General features: G+C 52.5%; 2 non-coding genes across 2 annotated transcripts; one reads left to right on the forward strand and one right to left on the reverse strand.

Moving 5' to 3' along the window:
* Positions 1–22,831: 22,831 nt before the first annotated feature.
* Positions 22,832–22,950, forward strand: LOC148663738 (5S ribosomal RNA). Its single transcript, XR_015938469.1, has one exon. It is a non-coding gene; the product is annotated as a 5S ribosomal RNA (ribosomal RNA).
* A 600-nt stretch (positions 22,951–23,550) lies between these two features.
* On the reverse strand, positions 23,551–23,714 carry LOC148663739 (U1 spliceosomal RNA). Its single transcript, XR_015938658.1, has one exon. It is a non-coding gene; the product is annotated as a U1 spliceosomal RNA (small nuclear RNA).
* Positions 23,715–24,536: the final 822 nt, after the last annotated feature.

Genomic DNA, 24,536 nt, shown 5'->3' on the forward strand with positions numbered 1-24,536 from the left:
GATGAAGGAGGGAATCAAGGAGGAGAATTAATATTGTGATCCACCAGTCCATCACAGGACACACACACACCCTGGACAGGACACCAGTCTTTCACAGGATACCAGTCCATCACAGGACACACACACACCCTGGACAGGACACCAGTCCATCACAGGACACACACACACCCTGGACAGGACACCAGTCCATCACAGGACACACACACACACCCTGGACAGGACACCAGTCCTTCACAGGATACCAGTCCATCACAGTACACACACACCCTGGACAGGACACCAGTCCTTCACAGGATACCAGTCCATCACAGGACACACACACCCTGGACAGAACACCAGTCCATCAAAGGACACACACACCCTAGACAGAACACCAGTCCATCAAAGGACACACATACAAACCCTGGACAGGACAGCAGTCCATCACAGGACACACACACACTCACACACCCTGGACAGGACACCAGTCCATCACAGGACACACACACTCACACATCCTGGACAGGACACCAGTCCATCACAGGACACACACACCCTGGATAGAACACCAGTCCATCACAGGACACACACACCCTGGACAGGACACCAGTCCATCAAAGGACACACATACAAACACTGGACAGGACAGCAGTCCATCACAGGACACACACACTCACACACCCTGGACAGGACACCAGTCCATCACAGGACACACACACACTCAAACACCCTGGACAGGACACCAGTCCAGCACAGGACACACACACTCTGGATAGAACACCAGTCCATCACAGGACACACACACACTCACACACCCTGGACAGGACACCAGTCCATCATAGGATGTTCAGTGCCTCTCTCTAATAAAGTAGAAACGCGACATTAGACTCCGTTCGAAACGGGAGAAATCACCAGGACACGATACACCTTGCTCCGGACGAAGGGAGAAGACCTGTACCTTCACGAGTCCGGGTTGTGAAAACTTCTTCTGGCAGTTCAAAACGTTTCGAAGAGACAACAGCGCTACCCTGTTTTCCATTTCTATCGTGTGTTATTATACAGTCATAAGTATCTGTCCTGATCACAGAGTCCCCCTCTCACTGCCAGGACTGAAGCCCAGTGCAGCACCAATAATAATAATAATTAATAAGTCTGGACCCTCCACTCAGAGCTCTTCCCAGGTCAGGGGGATCCCCTCCAGCCCCCCCAGTGTGCAGCCCCCACCTGGATGATGCTCCAGTCCGCTCAGCACACAGCAGCTCTCAGTGGGGAGGAGAGCAGAGGGATGGAGCCAGTTCAGAGAGGGGGGGGTGATTAGGAGGCCATGATGGGTCAAGACCAGGGGGGGAATCAGGCCAGGACACTGGGGTAACACCCCTACTCTTCTCCAGAGACACCCCGGGATTGTTAACGAGCACAGAGAGTTGGTTTGACGTCTCATCCGAAGGACGGCGCCTGTTTACAGTCCAGTGTCCCCCGTCACTATACTGGGGCATCAGGACCCCCACAGACCGCAGGGTGAGAGCGCCCCCTGCTGGCCCCACTCACACCTCTCCCAGCAGCAGCCTTGGGGGGGGGGGGGGGGAGGGAAAAAACCAAAAGCTAAACAGATTTTTTTTTATTTTTTTTTTATTGATCCTTAACAAAAGAATAAAAATTACAAGCTTCAGTCCAGTCCAGTCTGGTGTCTCTCAGCTCCAGTCCAGTCTGGTGTCCCTCAGCTCCAGTGCAGTCCAGACTGGGGTCCCTCAGCTTCGGTCCAGCACAGTCTGGGGTCCCTCAGCTCCAGTCCAGTCCAGTCTGGGGCCCCTCAGCTCCAGTCCAGTCCAGTCTGGGGCCCCTCAGCTCCAGTCCAGTCCAGTCTGGTGTCCCTCAGCTCCAGTCCAGTCCAGTCTGGGGTCCCTCAGCTTCGGTCCAGCACAGACTGGGGTCCCTCAGCTTCGGTCCAGCACAGTCTGGTGTCCCTCAGCTTCGGTCCAGACTGGGGTCCCTCAGCTTCGGTCCAGCACAGTCTGGGGTCCCTCAGCTTCGGTCCAGCACAGACTGGGGTCCCTCAGCTTCGGTCCAGCACAGTCTGGTGTCTCTCAGCTTCAGTCCAGACTGGGGTCCCTCAGCTTCGGTCCAGCACAGTCTGGGGTCCCTCAGCTCCAGTCCAGTCCAGTCTGGTGTCTCTCAGCTCCGGTCCAGTCCAGTCTGGTGTCCCTAGGCTCCTGTCCAGTCCCGTCTGGTGTCCCTCAGCTCCAGTCCAGTCCAGTCCAGTCCAGTCCAGTCCAGTCCGGTCCAGTCCAGATCTTAGCCGGCACAGAACCAGGAAAGGAACCTGGAAAGAATATTGTTATTGCAGGTGTGAGGGACACAGACACAGACGTCACCATGACATCAAACAGCAAGAGGAGACTCCTCCTTGAATCACAGACACGACCAGGCGGCGCCCCCCTGTCTGCTCACCTGCACCTCCTCTTCCTCCTCTTGTCCTTCCCGGCAGCCAGCTCCTCCTCTCCCTCGCTCTTCCTCTCCTGAGCTACGGTCTCCATCGGCTCGTCCTGGTCTTCTGGCTCCACCGACACGCAGCTCAGGGAGTTAAGAAGGGCGCACCAGCGCTTCTGAAGCAGAGACAGGAGAGTCACGTTAAGAGTCGGACTGGACACTCCAGTACATGAACACTGCACTGAGAGAGAGAGGGGTTCATACAGACACACTGACTGGACAGTCCAGGACATGAACACTGCACTGAGAGAGAGAGGGGTTCATACAGACACACTGACTGGACACTCCAGTACATTAACACTGCACAGAGAGAGAGAGAGGGGTTCACACAGACACACTGACTGGACACTCCAGGACATGAACACTGCACTGAGAGAGAGAGAGGGGTTCATACAGACACACTGACTGGACACTCCAGGACATGAACACTGCACTGAGAGAGAGAGAGAGGGGTTCATACAGACACACTGACTGGACACTCCAGTACATGAACACTGCACTGAGAGAGAGAGGGGTTCATACAGAAACACTGACTGGACACTCCAGTACATGAACACTGCACTGAGAGAGAGGGGTTCACACAGACACACTGACTGACTGGACACTCCAGTACATGAACACTGCACTGAGAGAGAGAGGGGTTCATACAGACACACTGACTGGACACTCCAGTACATGAACACTGCACTGAGAGAGAGAGGGGCTCATACACACACACTGACTGGACACTCCAGTACATGAACACTGCACTGAGAGAGAGAGAGAGGGGTTCACACAGACACACTGACTGGACACTCCAGGACATGAACACTGCACTGAGAGAGAGAGGGGTTCACACAGACACACTGACTGGACACTCCAGTACATGAACACTGCACTGAGAGAGAGAGAGAGGGGTTCACACAGACACACTGACTGGACACTCCAGTACATGAACACTGCACTGAGAGAAAGAGGGATTCATACACACACACTGACTGGACACTCCAGGACATGAACACTGCACTGAGAGAGAGAGAGGGGTTCATACAGACACACTGACTGGACACTCCAGTACATGAACACTGCACTGAGAGAGAGAGAGAGGGGTTCATACAGACACACTGACTGGACACTCCAGGACATGAACACTGCACTGAGAGAGAGAGGGGTTCATACAGACACACTGACTGGACACTCCAGGACATGAACACTGCACTGAGAGAGAGAGGGGTTCATACAGACACACTGACTGGACACTCCAGGACATGAACACTGCACTGAGAGAGAGAGGGGTTCATACAGACACACCGACTGGACACTTCAGGACATGAACACTGCACTGAGAGAGAGAGAAGGGTTCATACAGACACTGGACACTGGACAGGAGTAAAGAGAGGATCAGAGCATCACCCACCTTATTTTTCTTCTGTCTCACAGGAGGTGGTGATTGGACCTCCTCCAGCTGGAGTCCGAGGAGGGAGAGAGGGGGCAGGAGAGGGACAGCACAGGGAGAGAAAGACAGAGACAGGTGAGTCAAGTGTCCCAAGAGTACAGAGACTCTGCTGAGATCACACTCGCAGGGAGTGAGCCTGGGTGTAGCCCACTAATACCGACCCACTGGACACCACAGGACAGAGAGGAGGAGGAGGAGAGAGACACACTGCCTGGACACCACAGGACAGAGAGGAGGAGGAGGAGAGAGACACACTGCCTGGACACCACAGGACAGAGAGGAGGAGGAGAGAGACACACTGAGGACAGAGAGGAGGAGGAGAGAGACACTGACAGACAGGGCTGAAAGAGAGAGAGACAGAGAGGCAGGGACAGGCAGACAGCAGGCCGAGAGAGACACTGACAGACAGGGCTGAAAGAGAGAGAGACAGAGAGGCAGGGACAGGCAGATAGCAGGCCGAGAGAGACACTGACAGACAGGGCTGAAAGAGAGAGAGACAGAGAGGCAGGGACAGACAGACAGCAGGCCGAGAGAGAGACACTGACAGACAGGGCTGAAAGAGAGAGAGACACTGAGACCCAGGGACAGACAAGACGGCGAAACTCCACCACAGACAGGACAGGGGGCAGGGTGGGACCAGCACTGACCTCCTTCCTCTCTCCTGCCGGAGGAGCTGTCTCCACCTCCTCTTCCTCCTGCAAGTCAAGAGACAGGCTGAGAGAGAGACGGGCTGGCGGGACATCGGCGAACAGAGCTGAAGGCAGAGAGCCGTGGAGACAGGCCCAGCTGGGACAACGCAGGACAGACAGAGAGCAGGGAGACACAGGGAGGGAGACCCAGCTGGGACAACGCAGGACAGACAGAGAGCAGGGAGACACACGGAGAGACACAGGGAGAGAGACAGGGAGAGAGGGACAAACACAGAGACTCAGACAGAAGGACAGAAAGACAGAAAGAGAGAAGTACAGACGGACAAAAAGACAGAGAAAAGGACAGATGGACTGATGGACAGAAAGAGAGAAAAGGACAGAAAGACAGATGGACTGAAGGACAGATGGACAGAGAAAAGAACAGAAAGTCAGAAGGACAGATGGACAGAGAAAAGAACAGAAAGACAGAAGGACAGTGAAAGGGACAGATGGACAGAAAGAAAGATGGACAGAGAAAAGGACAGAAGGACAGAGGGACAGATGGACAGACAGACAGATGGACGGACAGACAGATGGACAGAGAAAAGAACAGAAAGTCAGAAGGACAGATGGAAAAAGAAAAGAACAGAAAGACAGAAGGACAGTGAAAGGGACAGATGGACAGAAGGAAAGATGGACAGAGAAAAGGACAGAAGGACAGATGGATAGAAAGATAGAAGGATAGAAGGACAGACAGACAGAAAGACAGATGGACAGAAGGACAGATGGACAGAGAAAAGAACAGAAAGTCAGAAGGACAGATGGAAAGAGAAAAGAACAGAAAGACAGAAGGACAGTGAAAGGGACAGATGGACAGAAGGAAAGATGGACAGAGAAAAGGACAGAAGGACAGATGGATAGAAAGATAGAAGGATAGAAGGACAGACAGACAGAAAGACAGACGGACAGATGGACAGATGGACAGAGAAAAGAACAGAAAGACAGACGGACAGATGGACAGAGAAAAGAACAGAAAGTCAGAAGGACAGATGGACAGAGAAAAGAACAGAAAGACAGAAGGACAGTGAAAGGGACAGATGGACAGAAGGAAAGATGGACAGAGAATAGGACAGCAGGACAGATGGACAGAAGGACAGACAGACAGACAGACAGACGGATGGACAGACAGACAGACAGACAGACGGACAGACAGACAGACAGACAGACAGACAGATGGACAGACGGACAGACAGATGGACAGACGGACAGACAGACAGACAGATGGACGGACAGACAGACAGACAGACAGACGGACAGACTCTGCCCCACTTGCCTCGTCAGACATCTCCGCCTCTCTCCTTGCCCTCCGCACCGGGGAGCCCCAGGAGGGGCCTGGCGGGGCCGGGCGGGCGATGGGGGGCAGGACGGGCGGGGGCAGGGGCAGGGGCACCGCCCCGGGCAGCAGGGGGGGCTCGAGGGGCATGGCGGCGAGGAAGGGGGGGCGGCGGGGCGGGGCGGTCAGGGGCCGGAGGGGGGGGCCGGGGGCGGGGGGCGGAGGGGGCTCTCGGGCGAGGACGGGGGGGACACCGAGCGGAACGAGCCGGGCGAGCCCGAGCGGGACGAGCCGGGCGACTCTGGGAGCTCCAGATGCAGCTCGGCCGCCCTCTCCAGCTTCTGGACGAGCTCGGGGAGACACGAAGACACCTCGGGATTCTGTCCAGCGGGGAGAGGGGGAGACACAACGCAGGGGGGATGAGACTACGCCTGGACAGGTGAGTGTGGACAGTGAGAGTGTGGACAGGTGAGTGTGGACAGTGTGTCCAGTGAGAGTGTGGACAGGTGAGTGTGGACAGTGTGTCCAGTGAGAGTCTGGACAGGTGAGTGTGGACAGTGTGTCCAGTGAGAGTCTGGACAGGTGAGTGTGTCCAGTGTGTCCAGTGAGAGTCTGGACAGGTGAGTGTGTACAGTGTGTCCAGTAAGAGTCTGGACAGGTGGGTGTGTCTCTACAGTGTGTCCAGTAAGAGTCTGGACAGGCGAGTGTGTCCAGTGTGTCCATTAAGAGTCTGGACAGGCGAGTGTGTCCAGTGTGTCCAGTAAGAGTGTGGACAGGTGTGTCCAACAGTAAGAAGCTGTCTTACCCTGTAACCCAGCTCAGGGGTGTTAGGGGGTGCTCTGTCTCCTCCCCAGATCTCACCTTCAGGCCTGCTGAAATGCCGGACCACTAGGAGACGCTGGAAACGAGGACACAAGACAGAGGTCAGGTCCACAGAGCTCACTCAATCACTACAGCAAGCAGAGACCTCTCGGCCATCAGGACTGTGGGGGTCAGTGTGGGGAGCTGTAGGGTATCGGGAGTTTAGGGGTCAGTGTGGAGCTGTAGGGTATCGGGAGTTTAGGGGTCAGTGTGGGGAGCTGTAGGGTATCGGGAGTTTAGGGGTCAGAGTGGGGAGCTGTAGGGTATCGGGAGTTTAGGGGTCAGTGTGGGGAGCTGTAGGGTATCGGGAGTTTAGGGGTCAGTGTGGGGAGCTGTAGGGTATCGGGAGTTTAGGGGTCAGAGTGGGGAGCTGTAGGGTATCGGGAGTTTAGGGGTCAGTGTGGGGAGCTGTAGGGTATCGGGAGTTTAGGGGTCAGTGTGGGGAGCTGTAGGGTATCGGGAGTTTAGGGGTCAGTGTGGGGAGCTGTAGGGTATCGGGAGTTTAGGGGTCAGTGTGGGGAGCTGTAGGGTAGATGTGGGGCACCGGGCCCACCACAGGGCGGCCGGTCCAGTCTCGCGGAAGGCGACCGGGTCAGACTTACGGAAAAGCACCGGGATTTGGGCCGGGACCTCTCCCGCTGCCAGTCCGGGTTCGGCCTGACCGGTGTGACCTGTGAAGACGCCAAACAGCCCATCTCTGAGACAGCTCTAACCACACAGCCCAGCCCAGTCGTGTCGAGACTAGAGGCCTTGGGCAGTCTCTACAGTGTGTCCAGTGAGAGTGTGGACAGGTGAGTGTGTACAGTGTGTCCAGTGAGAGTCTGGACAGGTGAGTCTCTACAGTCTGTCCAGTGAGAGTCTGGACAGGTGAGTGTGTACAGTGTGTCCAGTGAGAGTGTGGACAGGTGAGTGTGTACAGTGTGTCCAGTGAGAGTGTGGACAGGTGAGTGTGTACAGTGTGTCCAGTGAGAGTCTGGACAGGTGAGTGTGTCCAGTGTGTCCAGAAAGATTCTGGACAGGTGAGTCTCTACAGTCTGTCCAGTGAGAGTCTGGACAGGTGAGTGTGTACAGTGTGTCCAGTGAAAGTGTGGACAGGTGAGTGTGTACAGTGTGTCCAGTGAGAGTGTGGACAGGTGAGTGTGTACAGTGTGTCCAGTGAGAGTCTGGACAGGTGAGTCTCTACAGTGTGTCCAGGAAGAGTGTGGGACGTCCAGAGGCAATCTGTGCTCTCAGAAGGCCATAATGGACCTGCAGCTTGGTTTTCCTCGGACCCGCGACCCTGTCTCTTGAGCCGAGACGTGTCCTCAGTCAAGATCACCACTGGAAGTGTCTCTCCTCGTCTGGAGGTGTTACCGTGAGACCTGGTCTGTCAAGCGCTTTGCGCTGCTATGTGTGTGAAAGGTGCTCTATCAGTGAAGTTTATTATTATTATTATTATTATAATACAGCGAGCACTGCTGGGGGCGGAGAGGCCAGTCGGAGGAGGGCTGGACGCTGGACGCTGGACGGCGGGCGGGAGGGGTGGACTTACGACGCCTCGCCGGGCCCGGGTCCTGCTGCGACCGCGCACGGCTGTGCGGCATCTCTGTCGGTCCATCGTCCTGCCGAGACAAGCAGAGTCACAGAGGGGAGGGGAGGGGGCGGAGCCACACAGCTGGGCGGCTTGTTCCCCACCCCCGCCCCCCTCTGTGTATAGAAGAGCCTCCTGTCCTGACTGAAGGACCTCACCCAGCTGTGGCTGGAGAGAAGCCAGGGTATCGGCTTCAACCACAGGGCTGGGCGGCTTGTTCCCCACCCCCACCACCCTCTGTGTACAGTAGAGCCTCCTGTCCTGACAGGAGGAGCTCACCCAGCTGTGTCTGGAGAGGAGCCAGGTTATCAGCTTTGTTCCACACCCCCGCCACCCTCTGTGTAGAGAAGAGCCTCCTGTCCTGACTGGAGGAGCTCACCCAGCTCTGTCTGGAGAGGAGCCAGGGTATCAGCTTTGTTCCACACCCCCGCCACCCTCTGTGTACAGAAGAGCCTCCTGTCCTGACTGGAGGAGCTCACCCAGCTGTGTCTGGAGAGAAGCCAGGGTATCGGCTTCAACCACAGGGCTGGGCAGCTTGTTCCCCACCCCCACCACTCTCTGAGTAGAGGTGCACCTCCTCTCAATATCTTTTTACAGCACGATCACACCCATAAGAGTTGAGTAACGGTAAAAAAAACAACTTATTTCTCCACTTATTTTGTTATTTCTCACTTTTGACTGACTTACCGATTTCACGGGGATTCTGAAGAGCGTTTCTGAAGCTGAAACTAACGATCTAAGTCGAAGTAACTTTATTGGAAGAAACACGTGTTTAGAAAAGACTATATAGCGCTTTCCTCCTCTTCTCTCTTCACTCCTCTGAGCTCATGGGGCTCCGGCGCCGCCCCCCGCTAGAATCCGCCGCTCTGTGACGTCAGGCGGCTCATTGTGACGCCACCGTGACGTCACCCCCGACGCGCTCACGGCTCGGCCGCGAAACAAAAATGGCCGTCATTTTTCACGGTTGTTGTTTTTTTTGGGTGGACATTTTATTTTTCCCAACTCTCGGCGGCCAGCCGGGTGTCCCTGTACGACCCCGGTAGTCGCCACCTCGGACAGGCAGGGGAAACGGGTCCAGCTGTTTCCGGCCCAAGGCTTACAAAAGCTGCACTTGAATTTAAAGACAAAATCACGTCGAGGGCGCATTCAGCACCCCCACGTCCAACACGGGTTTCCGTGGGGTTTGGTTCAGTGAAATTAGACCCCCCCCGCCGACCCCCAAATCAAAGAAAGACCAAACTCCACCCCCCTCTAGCGCCCAAGGGCGGAAATTTCGGGCCACGCCACGTCCAAAAAACACGGGTTCCCCCCCGTCCTGCGGGGAAAAGAAACGTCATTTTCTTTTCCGAGCGCTGCGTGGGACCTCACGACCCCCCCCCCCCCCAAAAAAAAAACGGGCTTCGCAGACGAGGAAACCCAGGCACGTCGACCTCTCTACAACACCACCCGGCTGTTTCTGTTTCAGACCGTGGGAAAAAAATAAATTAAATTTCGCCCTTCACCGACCGCCGCGCAAAAAAACACAACTTCACGCTACAGAAACGGCCTGTGTGAGGGGGGGCACGGGAAAAAAATAAAACCTGCGTGTTTTCGGCAGAGTAAGCTCAGCGGGGAAACTCCCTGAATCTCGGGGTTGCTTCTTGAACCCCGAAAACGACCTTTTTTCTCTCTCTCGTTTTCTTGGTGTCTGGGACGTTCACGAGCTCCGCCGCGTCGGTGCGATTCCCAGCGGGACTTGAACATAACCCCCCCCGTGGGGCCACAGCGCCCCCGTGTGGCCGAGAGGACCACCACCCGCAGGGCTGAGCTTTTACTGCCGTGTCCCGCTTTCACTCTGGCGATGAAGGAGGGAATCAAGGAGGAGAATTAATATTGTGATCCACCAGTCCATCACAGGACACACACACACCCTGGACAGGACAGCATTCCTTCACAGGATACCAGTCCATCACAGTACACACACACACCCTGGACAGGACAGCAGTCCATCACAGGACACACACACCCTCACACACCCTGGACAGGACACCAGTCCATCACAGGATGTTCAGTGCCTCTCTCTAATAAAGTAGAAATGCGACATTAAACTCAGTTCGAAACGGGAGAAATCACCAGGACACGATACACCTTGCTCCGGACGATGGGAGAAGACCTGTACCTTCACGAGTCCGGGTTGTGAAAACTTCTTCTGCCAGTTCAAAACGTTTCGAAGAGACAACAGCGCTACCCTGTTTTCCATTTCTATCGTGTATTATTATACAGTCATAAGTATCTGTACTGATCACAGAGTCCCCCTCTCACTGCCAGGACTGAAGCCCAGTGCAGCACGAATAATAATAATAATGAATAAGTCTGGACCCTCCACTCAGAGCTCTTCCCAGGTCAGGGGGATCCCCTCCAGCCCCCCCAGTGTGCAGCCCCCACCTGGATGATGCTCCATTCCGCTCAGCACACAGCAGCTCTCAGTGGGGAGGAGAGCAGAGGGATGGAGCCAGTTCAGAGAGGGGGGTGAGAAGGAGGCCATGATGGGTCAAGACCAGGGGGGGAATCAGGCCAGGATAGTGGGGTAACACCCCTACTCTTCTCCAGAGACACCCCGGGATTGTTAATGAGCACAGAGAGTCAGGACCTTGGTTTGACGGCGCCTGTTTACAGTCCAGTGTCCCCGTCACTATACTGGGGCATCAGGACTCACACAGACCACAGGGTGAGAGCGCCCCCTGCTGGCCCCACTCACACCTCTCCCAGCAGCAACTTTGGGGGGGGGGGGAGGGAAAAAACCAAAAGCTAAATAGATTTTTTTTAAAAAAATTTTATTGATGCTTAACAAAAGAACAAAAATTACAAGCTTCAGTCCAGACTGGGGTCTGGGGTCCCTCAGCTTCAGTCCAGTCCAGTTTGGGGCCCCTCAGCTTCAGTCCAGTCCAGTCTGGGGCCCCTCAGCTCCAGTGCAGTCCAGACTGGGGTCCCTCAGCTTCGGTCCAGCACAGTCTGGGGTCCCTCAGCTTCAGTCCAGACTGGGGTCCCTCAGCTTAGGTCCAGCACAGTCTGGGGTCCCTCAGCTCCAGTCCAGTCCAGTCTGGTGTCTCTCAGCTCCGGTGCAGTCCAGTCTGGTGTCTCTCAGCTCCGGTCCAGTCCAGTCTGGTATCCCTAGGCTCCAGTCCAGTCCAGTCTGGTGTCCCTCAGCTCCTGTGCAGTTCAGTCTGGGGCCCCTCAGCTTCAGTGCAGTCCAGTCTGGCGTCCCTCAGCTCCACTCCAGTCCAGTCCAGTCCAGTCCAGTCCAGATCTTAGCTGGCACAGAACCAGGAAAGGAACCTGGAAAGAATATTGTTATTGCAGGTGTGAGGGACACAGACACAGACGTCACCATGACATCAAACAGCAAGAGGAGACTCCTCCTTGAATCACAGACATGACCGGGCGGCGCCCCCCTGTCTGCTCACCTGCACCTCCTCTTCCTCTTCTTGTCCTTCCCGGCATCCTGCTCCTCCTCTCCCTCGCTCTTCCTCTCCTGACCCACGGTCTCCGCTGCCTCCATCGGCTCGTCCTGATCATCTGTCTCCACTGACACGCAGCTCAGGGACTTTAAAAAGACGCACCAGTGCTTCTGAAGCAGAGACAGGAAAGTCACGTTAAGAGTCGGACTGGACACTCCAGGACATGACACTGCACTGAGAGAGAGAGAGGAGTTCATACAGACACATGACTGGACACTCCAGTACATGAACACTGCACTGAGAGAGAGAGGGGTTCATACAGACACACTGACTGGACACTCCAGTACATGAACACTGCACTGAGAGAGAGAGGGGTTCATACAGACACACTGACTGGACACTCCAGTACATGAACACTGCACTGAGAGAGAGAGAGGGGTTCATACAGACACACTGACTGGACACTGACTGGACACTGGACAGATGTAAAGAGAGGATCAGAGCATTACCCACCTTATTTTTCTTCTGTCTCACAGGAGGTGGTGATTGGACCTCCTCCAGCTGGAGTCCGAGGAGGGAGAGAGGGGGCAGGAGAGGGACAGCACAGGGAGAGAAAGAGAGAGACAGGTGAGTCAAGTGTCCCAAGAGTACAGAGACTCTGCTGAGATCACACTCGCAGTGAGTGACACCGACACTAACCAGCCTCAGGACAGCACTGCTAGAGCACCACAACCCAGACTCAACCACATCACAGCACAGATCAAACAGCAATATCTCACACACTGGGACACACACACACAAACACAACATAAACTGGAATGCTACAGAACTGTCAGGGCCATACGACACTTCTTTATTCAGAGAGTGGAGGGGGTGGGATGTCAGGGCTAGATGACACTGCTTTACACAGAGAGTGGAGAGGTGGGTGTCAAGGCTATACGACAGTGCTTTCCGCAGAGAGTGGTGGGGGTGTGATGTCAGGGCCATACAACAGTGCTTTACACAGAGAGTGGTGGGGGTGGGATGTCAGGGCCATATGACACTGCTTTACACAGAGAGTGGCGGGGCTAGGATGTCAGGGCCATATGACACTGCTTTACACAGAGAGTGGTGGGGGTGGGATGTCAGGGCTTGACGACACTGCTTTATGCAGAGAGTGGAGGGGTGGGATGTCAGGGCTATACGACAGTGCTTTCGGCAGAGAGTGGTGGGGGTGTGATGTCAGGGCCATATGACACTTCTTTACGCAGGGAGTGGCAGGGGTGGGATGTCAGGGCCTGACGATACTACTTTACACAGTTAGTGGTGGGGGTGGGATTTCAGGGCCATACGACACTTCTTTACGCAGAGAGTGGCAGGGCTTGACGACACTGCTTTATGCAAAAAATGGAGGGGTGGGTGTCAGGGCTATATGACAGTGCTTTCCGCAGAGAGTGGTGGGGGTGTGATGTCAGGGCCATACAGCAGTGCTTTACACAGAGAGTGGTGGGGGTGGGATGTCAGGGCCATATGACACTGCTTTACACAGAGAGTGGCGGGGGTGGGATATCAGGGCCTGACAACACAGCTTAACGCAGAGTGTGGAGGGGTGGGTGTCAGGGTTATACGGCAGTGCTTTACGCAGAGAGTGGTGGGGGAGGGATGTCAGGGCTTGACAACACTGCTTTATGTAGAGAGTGGAGGGGAGGGTTTCAGGGCCATAAGACACTGCTTTATGCAGAGAGTGGAGGGATTGGTGTCAGGGCCATATGACACTACTTTACACAGAGAGTGGCGGGAGTGGGATGTCAGGCCCTGACGATACTACTTTACGTAGACAGTGGCGGGGGTGGGATGTCAGGGCCTGACGATACTTATTTACGCAGAGAGTGGCAGGGGTGGGATGTCGGGGCCTGAAGATACTGCTTTTCGCAGAGAGCGGAGGAGGTGGGATACAACCTCTCAGTGGGGCCAGCAGGGGGCACTCACCCTGCGCTCTGTGTGGGTCTTAATGCCCCAGTGTAGTGACGGGGGACACGATCTGGCCCACCAGCGACGAGCAGGTTACCAGATCTAGACAAAGGGGGCAACTCTTAGTCGTATGAGCTTAGTCACACATCGCAGCGATTAAAAAAACAAAACAAACATATTATGTCTGTTACTAACGACTTTTTTTTCCTACATTGAAAGTCTCTTTCCCGGGTGATTTTCTAGCGCGACTGGGGCTCTTCATTTCTCCTCGGTGTCTCATCGCGGGCGGATTTGAAACAGACCACAGAAGATGGTCACACACTATATTATTATTGAGAGACAGACTCACTGTACCTCAGGCTGGGACAGTAGATCACACTGTATTATTATTATTAATATTATTGAGAGTCTGGCTCACTGTTCCCCAGGCTGGGACAGGAGATCCCACACTGTATTATTATTATTGAGAGACAGGCTTACTCTCTGTTCCTCAAGCTCAGACAGGACATCACATACTGTATTATTATTGATTGACAGGCTCGCTGTTCCTCAGGCTGGGACAGGAGATCACACACTGTATTATTATTATAGTGAGACAGGCTCACTGTCTGTTCCTCAGAGTTGGACAGGAGATCCCACACTGAATTATTATTATAGAGAGACAGTCTCACTGTCTGTTCCTCAGTCTGGGACAGGAGATCACACACTGTATTATTATTATTGAGAGACAGGCTCACTGTCTGTTCCCCAGGCTGGTACAGGAGATAACACTGTATTATTATTGAGAGACAAACTCACTGTCTGTTCCTCAGGCTGGGACAGTAGATCACACTGTATTATTATTATTGAGAGTCTGGCTCACTGTTCCCCAGGCTGGGACAGGAGATCCCACACTGTATTATTATTATTTAGAGACAGACTCACTGTCTTTTCCTCGGTCTGGGACAGATGGTCACACACTGTATAATTATTGAGACAGGCTCACTGTCTGTTCCTCAATCTGGGACAGTAGATCACATTGTATTATTATTATTAATATTATTGAGAGTCTGGCACACTGTTTCCCAGGCTGGGACAGGAGATCCCACACTGTATTATTATTATTTTGAGACAGGCTCACTGTTTGTTCCTCAGGCTGGGACAGGAGATCACACACTGTATTATTTTTATTGAGAGAGAGGCTCACTGTCTGTTCATCAGACTGGGACAGGAGATCCCACACTGAATTATTATTATTGAGAGACAGGCTTACTCTCTGTTCCTCAGGCGAAGACAGGACATCACATACTGTATTATTATTGATTGACAGGCTCATTGTTCCTCAGGCTGGGACAGGAGATCAGACACTGTATTATTATTATAGTGAGACAGGCTCACTGTATATTCCCCAGGCTGGGACAGGAGGTCATACATTATATTATTATTATAGAGAGACAGGCTCACTGTATGTTCCACATGCTGAGACAGGAATTCACACTGTATTATTATTATTGAGAGACAGGCTCACTGTCTGTTCCTCAGGCTGGGACAGAGGATCACACACTGTATTATTATTGAGAGACAGGCTCACTGTCTGTTTCTCAGGCTGGGACAGAGGATCACACACTGTATTATTATTGAGAGACAGGCTCACTCTCTGTTCCTCAGGCTGGGACAGGAGATCACACATTGGCTTGTTATTGAGAGGCAGGCTTACTGTCTGTTCCTCAGGCTGGGACAGGAGATCACACGCTGTATTATTATTATTGAGAGACAGGCTCACTGTCTGTTTCTCAGGCTGGGACAGGAGATCACACACTGTATTACTATTATTGACAGATAGGCTCACTGTGTCTTCACTTGGGCTTGAACAGGAGATCACACACTGGATTATTATTATTGAGAGAGGCTCACAGTCTGTTCCTCAGGCTGAGACAGGAAATCACACACTATTATTATTACTGAGAGACAGGCTCACAGTCTGTTCCTCAGGCTGGGACAGGAGATCACACACTCTATTATTATTCTTGAGAGACAGGCTCACAGTCTGTTCCTCTGACTGGGACAGGAGATCACACATTGGCTTGTTATTGAGAGGCAGGCTCACTGTCTGTTCCTCAGGCTGGGACAGGAGATCACACACTGTATTATTATTATTGAGAGACTGGCTCACTCCTGTCTGTTCCTCAGGTTGGGAAAGGAGATCACACACTGTATTATTATTATTGAGAGACGGGCTCACTGTCTGTTCCTCTGACTGGGGCAGGAGATCACACATTGGCTTGTTATTGAGAGGCAGGCTCACTGTCTGTTCCTCAGGCTGAGACAGGAAATCACACACTATTATTATTGAGAGACAGGCTCACAGTCTGTTCCTCAGGCTGGGACAGGAAATCACACACTCTATTATTATTATTGAGAGACTGGCTCACTCCTGTCTGTTCCTCAGGTTGGGAAAGGAGATCACACACTGTATTATTATTATTGAGAGACGGGCTCACTGTCTGTTCCTCTGACTGGGGCAGGAAATGACACACTGTATAATTAATATTGAGAGACAGGCTCAGTGTTCCCCAGGCTGAGACAGGAGATCACACACTGTATTATTATTATTGAGTATCTGGTTCACTGTTCCCCAGGCTGGGACAGGAAATCACACACTGTATTATTATTATTGAGAGACAGGCTCACTGTCTGTTCCTCAGGCTGGGGCAGGATATCACACACTGTATTATGAGTATTGAGAGACAGCCTCAGTGTTCCCCAGGCTTGGACAGGAGATCACACACTGTATTATTAGTATTGAGATACAGACTCACTGTCTGTTCCTCCTGCTGGGACTGGAGAACACACACTGTTCTATTATAACTGAGGGACATGCTCACTGTTTGTCCTTCAGACTGGGACAGGACATTCCATACTAGGTTATCATTATTGAAAGACAGGCTCGCTGTCTGTTCCTCAGGCTAGTACAGGAGATCACACACTGTATTATTATTATTTAGATACAGGCTCACTGTGTGTTCCTCTGGCTGGGACAGTAGATCACACTGTATTATAATTATTGAGAGGCTGACTCACTGTTTCCCAAGCTGGGACAGGGGATCACACACTGTATTATTATTGAGAGACAGGCTCACTGTCTGTTCCTCTGGCTGGGGCAGGGAATCACACACTGTATTAGTATTATTGAGAGACAGGCTCACTGTCTGTTCCTCAGGCTGGGACAGGAGATCACACACTGTATTATTATTGAGAGACAGGCTCACTGTCTGTTCCTCTGGCTGGGGCAGGGAATCACACACTGTATTATTAGCATTATTAAGAGACAGGCTCGCTGTCTGCTCCTCAGGCTGGGACAGGATATCACACACTGTTGTAGTGTTCTCTCACGAGGCACCAGTTCTGTAGGGGTTTGGGCATTTACTGGGACAATTATTTTTTGTGGCAGTAAATCACAAAATTGATTATTTTAATGGTCTTAGAATCCAACCATGCGACATAACTCAAACAACGCACACACAGGTACTAATACACGAGGATACATTTGTTAATATATAGAATATGCATGCAAACCTAACAGATCTTATCGTAAGGCTTAACAGAATACAAAAGATATAAATTCATTCAGTTACAAAGAGTTACACATATCAAGAGGACATAAGTATATCATTCATTTAGACCGTTTCGTAATTGAACTTGTTTACAACGTCTACATGAGATACTCAAAACAAGAACATAACCCTTAGGAATTAAATTGATATCAACTGGTTGGGAGCAGTAATCCAATAAGGTTGAATACTCACTGCCGGTGAGGCCCTCTTCTCACCGTTTCCGTAGTGCAGCGGTTATCACGTTTGCCTCACACGCGAAAAATCCCCGGTTCGAAACCGGACGGGAACAGCCTCTTTTTGTACGCTCCTGTACTTCACAGAGGTCTTGAGCGACCGGTCACACGTTCCTTTCCTTCTGAGTGACGTTCCTGCAACACTCTCCCGCTCCTCTTGGTGCGCTCATGCCGCAACACAGGAAGGCTGGAGCAGGTGGCTGTGTGCTCTGTGCACCGCCGAAATAGCTCAGCTGGGAGAGCATTAGACTGAAGATCTAAAGGTCCCTAGTTTGATCCCAGGTTTCGGCATTTTGTTTAATCGCGCCCTTTGTTCCTCTCTCCAGCGCCCCCTGCCTAAAGTGACGCGTCCCTTTCTCAGCCCGAAACGCAAGCGAGACACCAGCAGCGGTCCTTGCAGGTTTCCGTAGTGTAGAGGCTATCACGTTCGCCTAACACGCGAAAGGTCCCCGGTTCGAGACCGGGTGGAAACAGCCTCGTTTTGCACGCTCCTGTACTTCACAGAGGTCTTGAGCGACCGGTCATTTGTTCCCAATGTATTTCCGGTGCCTTCGTGCACTCTTGTACCAAACGCACGTTCCTTCTGTACGCGGAGCCGATCATTTGCAATTGGGCTGTGCCGACAGACCAGGACGAGCTCTGTCGGCTCAAAAGCAGCGCAGGACCTGCAAGAACAACAGAAAGATTAGCATCCAGCGGGGGCCTCTTAGTGAGCCCAAGAGCTCATCAAAAATCGGCTAAAGCAACAGGGCTGGGCGCATTGTTCCATTCTCCGACCACTCTCGGTGTAAACAAGTCCCTCCTGGTCTCTGCTTGAATTGCACTTTCCTGCGTTTGCTTTGGTGTAACTGGCTTCCCCTGCATGGGCGAATGTGAAGAAGATCCTTAGTAAGTCATTAAAGAAAACCGAGAAGAGGTCGGAGTGGCCTCTGACGTTCATCAACGATCCAGTCAGGCAGTACTCCTCTGTAAAGCGCCGTTCGTTCACATCGATTGGCTTTTTTTTGCCTTCATTCGTGCAAGTAGTAAAAGCAGACGCCCCTTTAGGGAGCCTGTCAGCACCCGGAGTTTTCCCCTTCTGTAAGCTCTCCATAGCCTCTCAACTCTTCTACTGTCAAATCCCCCTCAAGTACTTCCCTATCTTCTTCACTCAAAACGTTTTCTAGCTTTGAGGTAAAAAAATGAATTTCTTCATCCTTTACCTCTGTAGAGCTGTACAGTCTTGAGTAGAAGTGTCACGCCCTCTGCAGCCAGAGGGCGGTCCTTCTCTATCCTGTCCCTAGTTTCTGGTCTGCTGTCCTTCCTGTCCCTCTCTTTCCCTTGGGCTATATATTTCCGGGTCTTGCACTCTGTCCTCGCTCAGCACAGACGTTCGGATGTCCTGAGACCCGCCTAGCACCAGGGCGCCCCACGTCCGCTCCCTGAGGGCACAGGTTTCTATACGGCATTCCTGAACTCTTTGCACTAATGAGCTCGGGCCTCTTTCCCGTCTCGCCGCTACGCATATGGGTCTTTTTCTGCCCTCCTGCTCCCCACGGTTAGTCCCTTTGGACGTCCGTGACAAGAAGGCCTCGATGCAGGAGAGGATAGCACTCGGCTCTGTTCTCTCTAGTCCCTCCTCATCAACTACACTTTCCATGACAGACTTGGAGCCTACCACTTTCCTGAAAAAGAAGCGAGTACACTTCTCATTTTCTTCCAAGAACTGCACTCAGCTTCTTAACAGAACTCCTCGACTAGTTTCTTCCGCTATGCTCCGGACATCCTTTTTTAAAAGGGTGATATCCTCGAGCACATCGAAGCCACTGTGCAGCATCGTGTAGAGACGCTGCAGCTGCCTCTGTTTCCTGGCTAACACTCCTCTCCATCTGGCAGCAGCCTTCCTTCCCTCAGCCATGAAAAAGGCCTTTGTCCTCACCTTCGCCTCCTCCCACCACTCTCCTACTGACCCGTACAGACACTGCAAGGACAGCCACTGTGATAGTTTCTCCTTGCAGCGGGATACTACCCCCTCGTTCTCTAGCAGCTTTGTGTTGAGTTTCCAGAGGCCTGGGCCAAAGACAGTCCCGCCCTGGAGTTCCACTCTACACCCTAAAGCCTGATGATCTGAGAAGAAGACAGGCTGAAGAGTGACCCCAACAACTTTCACTCTCTCTGAGACAAAGCAATAGTCAATTCTGATTCCTCCCTGACCATGTATATCCTGCTGTTGTGGGATATATACATCTATATGTGTCTGAGAGTTTAAAGTCTTGAACTAAGTTTTGCAGGGCCAGTGAGCTGGTATCCAGTTTTATCGGAGAGCAGTAAAAGTGTTCACGGAGTCCATTTCAAGGAAGGGGGTAGAGGGAGGGGTGGAGGGGTTCCAGCTGTCCCCATCACCATGCTCTCCTTCCTCCTTGCTCGGGGAGAAAACAGAGTCATTTTCCTTTTCCTCAAGTCCAGCTCCTGGGAGCACTGAGCTGGACCTGCTCCACCGGGGGGCCCCACACTGGCCCTCGTTCTGAGGAGCAGGAGTGGGGGAGGGGTCCTCGCTGTTCTCGGGGGTTTTCAAACCCTCGTGCTTGTCTGGTGCAGTCTGCAGTTGTGGGGGCGTAGTGGATTTCTCTTCCACCGGCCCCAGAGCCACAGCAGGACTGATCCTGGCTGGAGGCTGAGAGTCTTTGTCCAACAAGGGTTCTTTGTTTGACTTGTTGTTTGCTTTGGATTTACGGGCCGGTTTGGCTGAAACAAGCACTGCCTCATCCTTTCTCATTTTGAGTTTATTGGCGTAGGCGTGAGGGCAGTTCTTAAAAACGTGTCCTTCCGAGCCACATAAATAGCACTTTGGCAGCATTGAACAGTCAGAGGCTAAATGTCCCTGTTTGCCACAGGTCTTGCAGCATTTCACAGTGCAGGACGATGCCAGGTGTCCCACAGCACCACAGCGCCAACACACCTTTGGTTGTCCCACATAAAGAACATCCAGCCGGATTGTAGAGGGCAGGTGCCTTAAGCCTCCATTTACATTGTCCGGTAGCAAGCGAACCTCGAATTACCTTGCTCCTGTTTTTATACCGTCAACATCTCTAACCTCAGTTCCATGGTGGACGGTGCAGTACTGGTTAAGCCAGGTGTGAATGTCCTCAGTCTTTGCCAGTTCCGAGAACATAACAACATGCACCATTTTCCTCTCTCTCTGTGTCAGAGGCTGCAAGTTGATCTTCTCAAGGGCAGGAACTTTCCCTCTTCTTGCCTCAAACACATCCACACATTGTTCAAACAGAGGATAGGTAGCAAATACAACCTCAAATGCTTTCTGACCTGGGAGAGCGAAGATGAAATCAAAGTGCTGAGGTTCAAAGCCAAGTTCCTTCTGCAACACTTTTCTGCTAAACTGCATACGATCCATGAAGAGGTCATCCAAAAGCTCAAAACGCACAGAATTCTTGCGGGATCCAAAAGTTGCCATTTTGTAAACTGCAAAACAAACACTGCTTCCACAAAACAAGAAAACAATCCAACTACTCCACCTACAGGATGATCAAGGTATCACCCCTGCCAGGTAAGTATAAGTTGTATAAGGCCCTGCAAGCGGCCAGCACCCACAGCACAAAGCGCGCAGCCTAGGCCAACTCCTCGCCCCGCACGCCACTGCCTCCTGCTGGGCCCACTCTTTCACACACTCACACGCCACACTAGCACTCAAAAGGGTGGGCAAAACGAAAAAACGAGCGCGCCGTTTCCTACACATCTGCAGTCGCCATTGCGCATTTGCAGCATGTCCCGGGACGCAATTCGGCCTCATTTGCATAACACCAGACCGGCAGATCGCTACGCAAGCTCGCGTCGTGCGCCTGCCACGCACCGAACAAACACCGGAGCCTTTTCAGCAATTTCCAAAAAATTGGGCCTGCTCGCCTGCCCACAAGGCTCCGTCTCTTACCCGCTCTCCAGAGCCTGCTGCCTTCTGTGCTGTTGTCTCGGCACCGCTGCAGCGCACACAACTCCTGCAGCGCGGGGAGAAAGTTTCCATGCTCCGCCGCAGGGAAGGCTCGCTCCGAGCGCACACGTCCTTTCAATGCTAGTTCAACAAGTGCTCCGCATTAGCAGCGTCGGGGCTCCGGCATGTCGCACCTCACCTCACCTCGCACAGCCCCCTCCTCGAATGTCTGGCGCTGGGCATGCCCCGCTCTCCTCCACCTTATCTTATCGCGTGTGACCACCGACAATGGCCACAATGCCGGGGAATGCCACCTGTAAAGTGTTAATTGGGGCACAGGAATAGCCCGTCTCATCTCGGGGGCCGGCTTCAAAGACAATACAGCAAACACAGCAGGGCGGGGGAAGAAGACGACACGACACATGCAGGTACATTCAGCTCCGGTGGGAACGAGTCATTTGTCGGTCTTTTCAAGTGCTGGGAGTCGAGTAATCCTTCGCTTGTATCGTTTCTCCCCGGTGACTAGATCTCACCCTGCGACTCTCGACTGGGCTCACCCACGGCAGCCCAGCAGGTGTGAGCCTAGCCAGCACCCGGATGGGAGATTCCCCCCGGAGAAGCTCAGGTTGCTGCTGCTCCTACAAGAGGTGTGACTGGGACCAGTAGGGAGCGCTCACCCTGCGGTCTGTGTGGGTTTCTTATGCCCCAGCATCCTGATGGCGACACTCTGCTACACAAACAGGCGCCGTCCTTCGGGTGAGGCATAAAACCGAGGTCTCGACCCTTCTTGGCCATTAAGAAGGGTGTCTCTCTGGTGTTAGTGTTCCCCTTTACCAATCAGTCGGGGTCTCCTCCTAATCCCCGTCTCATATGTAACAATCAATGACGAGGCCCCCCTGTCCCGCGATATTGTATTTGTCTCCTGGCCGCTGGCTGGCACCATGAGATTTAGTACTCGCGCAAGAGACCGGGGGCAGAGCGCGAACGCGGTCCCCCGCCCCCCACAAAGTGTGCTCTCCAGGTTCCCTCTCGGGGCTCTGCAACACAGCGGAAAGGCAGCGAGAAGGAGCCTCTTGCTCTGACGCCACAAGGCCACAAGAGGGCGGAGGCGCCGCGCGCCCGGCCGACGTGTTGGACTGGTGCGCTTTATGTGCTGTGCACTGGAGGATTTTGTCTTGTGAAGACTTGCCTTGTGCTCCTCCGAGCAGTTTGTTTGTTCTCCTCCAGTGCGGGACAAGCCAACACAAGGGAGCACATTCGCCAACATCCAGGTACGCAATGCGATTTGGAAAGAGACTCCTTTCCAAAGAGTTGCACATGAACGATCCTTCAGTCCCGCTCGGGGGGCACAGAGCCCCAGCCACACACAGCTTCAAGTAGCGAGTTAAGCGCCATGGCTTTCGCTTGCGGCCACACCACCCTGAATGTGCCCAATCTCATCTGATCTCAGAAGCTAAGCAGGGTTGGGCCTGGTTAGTACTTGGATGGGAGACTTCCTGGGAATTCCAGGTGCTGCAAGCTTTTGCTCTCTCGGCCAGCAGGGGTCGCCGTTGGTGCCGTAGGCTTTGGGAGGAAAACCTGGAGGATGGAAAGGTGATCTATAGCCTCATCTCTAGAGATGTTTTGTTGCTATGGCATGTGTGTGACCCATATAAAAAAAAAAACAGTTTGTAAAACGAATATCGAAGCTGCCTCTAAATCTGCAAATGAAGATGAGTCGATAAACCACTTGTTTTTCGTATAACTATACATATATTCATTTATTACTGATTTCATTCATTGAGCACAGATACAATAAAGGTACAGCCATTCACTGTTTGACATGTCTGCACTGGTACAGAACCTAGCAACCAGAAAACGGGTGAAACTGTCTTGAGAATTAGCATACAGTACCGAGGCCCCCATGACCAAATAAATTGGCCTTAATAATGCAGACTACAGCAAAACGACTGACTTTGAAAAGGGAATGAATGTCCGGAAGGAGTAGTGTAACCAGCTTGAAATGCTTCTCCGGACCTCTAACTAAAAGAAACCGGGAACCAGCAGTGGCTTTCGAACTGGGATCCTATCGCAGCACGTGGTGTCGTAACTCTTCCGTATCTGATATTGGACCAAGCACATCAGGGGAGAGCGCGAACGCAGTCCCGCACTACCACAAATTATGCAGTCGAGATTCCCACATTTGGGGAATTCGCAGGGGTCAGCACAGCCGGAGTGCAATGGCCGAGCCTCGCACTGGGTGAATCGATTTTTAAGAACTTTATTTTCTTTTCACAAAAAAATACAGGACATCACAAATTAGAAAGCTTTACATTAATATACATACTTAAAACAGTATATATGATCACATCTCATTACATTTTGACACGGTAACAGTTACATAGCAACAATTTCTTTTTTTCTGGTGTAAATCACATTCTTTACTTAAACATGATAATGTTTTTCACAGTTTCTTGAGATATTGACCTATGCTTTCTATTTCCCACAGATTTTCTGCTTCCTCCCTCCCTTCTCTCCACAGATCTCTGAGGTAATAGTTCTCTCGGGTGATGAACAGGGCCAGGCTACCTGCTGCCTTGACTGGGACCTCGATGCCTTTGAACAGCCCCATGTTCCTCACTCTCCACAGGGCGTCTTTCCCACTGTTCACCACGGCCCAGATCCTGTCAAACACGTCAGGAGGAAGTTTGACAGGAGAGATGCCGTTTTAGCGGCAATGCTTGTTAATAAGACAGAATTAAGCGGTGGTATGCTGTCCTAAATGAGGCCCCATCTCACCCTCCATCTCTGAGGTGCAGCCACAGAGAAAGTATTCATGCAGGCTGATTTAAGATGTTTTCTTTTGATAAGGGACAGCTCCCAGATGGGGATGCACTTAGCTAAGCCTGGCTATCATGATCAATGGTCATCCATTGGCGCCTATCCTTTAGGGAGTGCCAAATGGACATCTGGACTGCATTCCTAAGTGTCAAGAGTAAGTGACTCATATCTCACCTTGATCAACCAATCAGGGACTGGCAGGGCGTGGTAATACCACGTGGGTCTCCAATGCCCGCCAAACTCTCAACCAATCAGCAAACATCTGTGTCTTGGTCAAAAAGGGAGCG

Source organism: Lepisosteus platostomus, chromosome 5 (genome assembly GCF_059453375.1).
Source record: "Lepisosteus platostomus isolate fLepPlt1 chromosome 5, fLepPlt1.hap1, whole genome shotgun sequence".
In the NCBI taxonomy this organism is placed as follows: domain Eukaryota; kingdom Metazoa; phylum Chordata; class Actinopteri; order Semionotiformes; family Lepisosteidae; genus Lepisosteus; species Lepisosteus platostomus.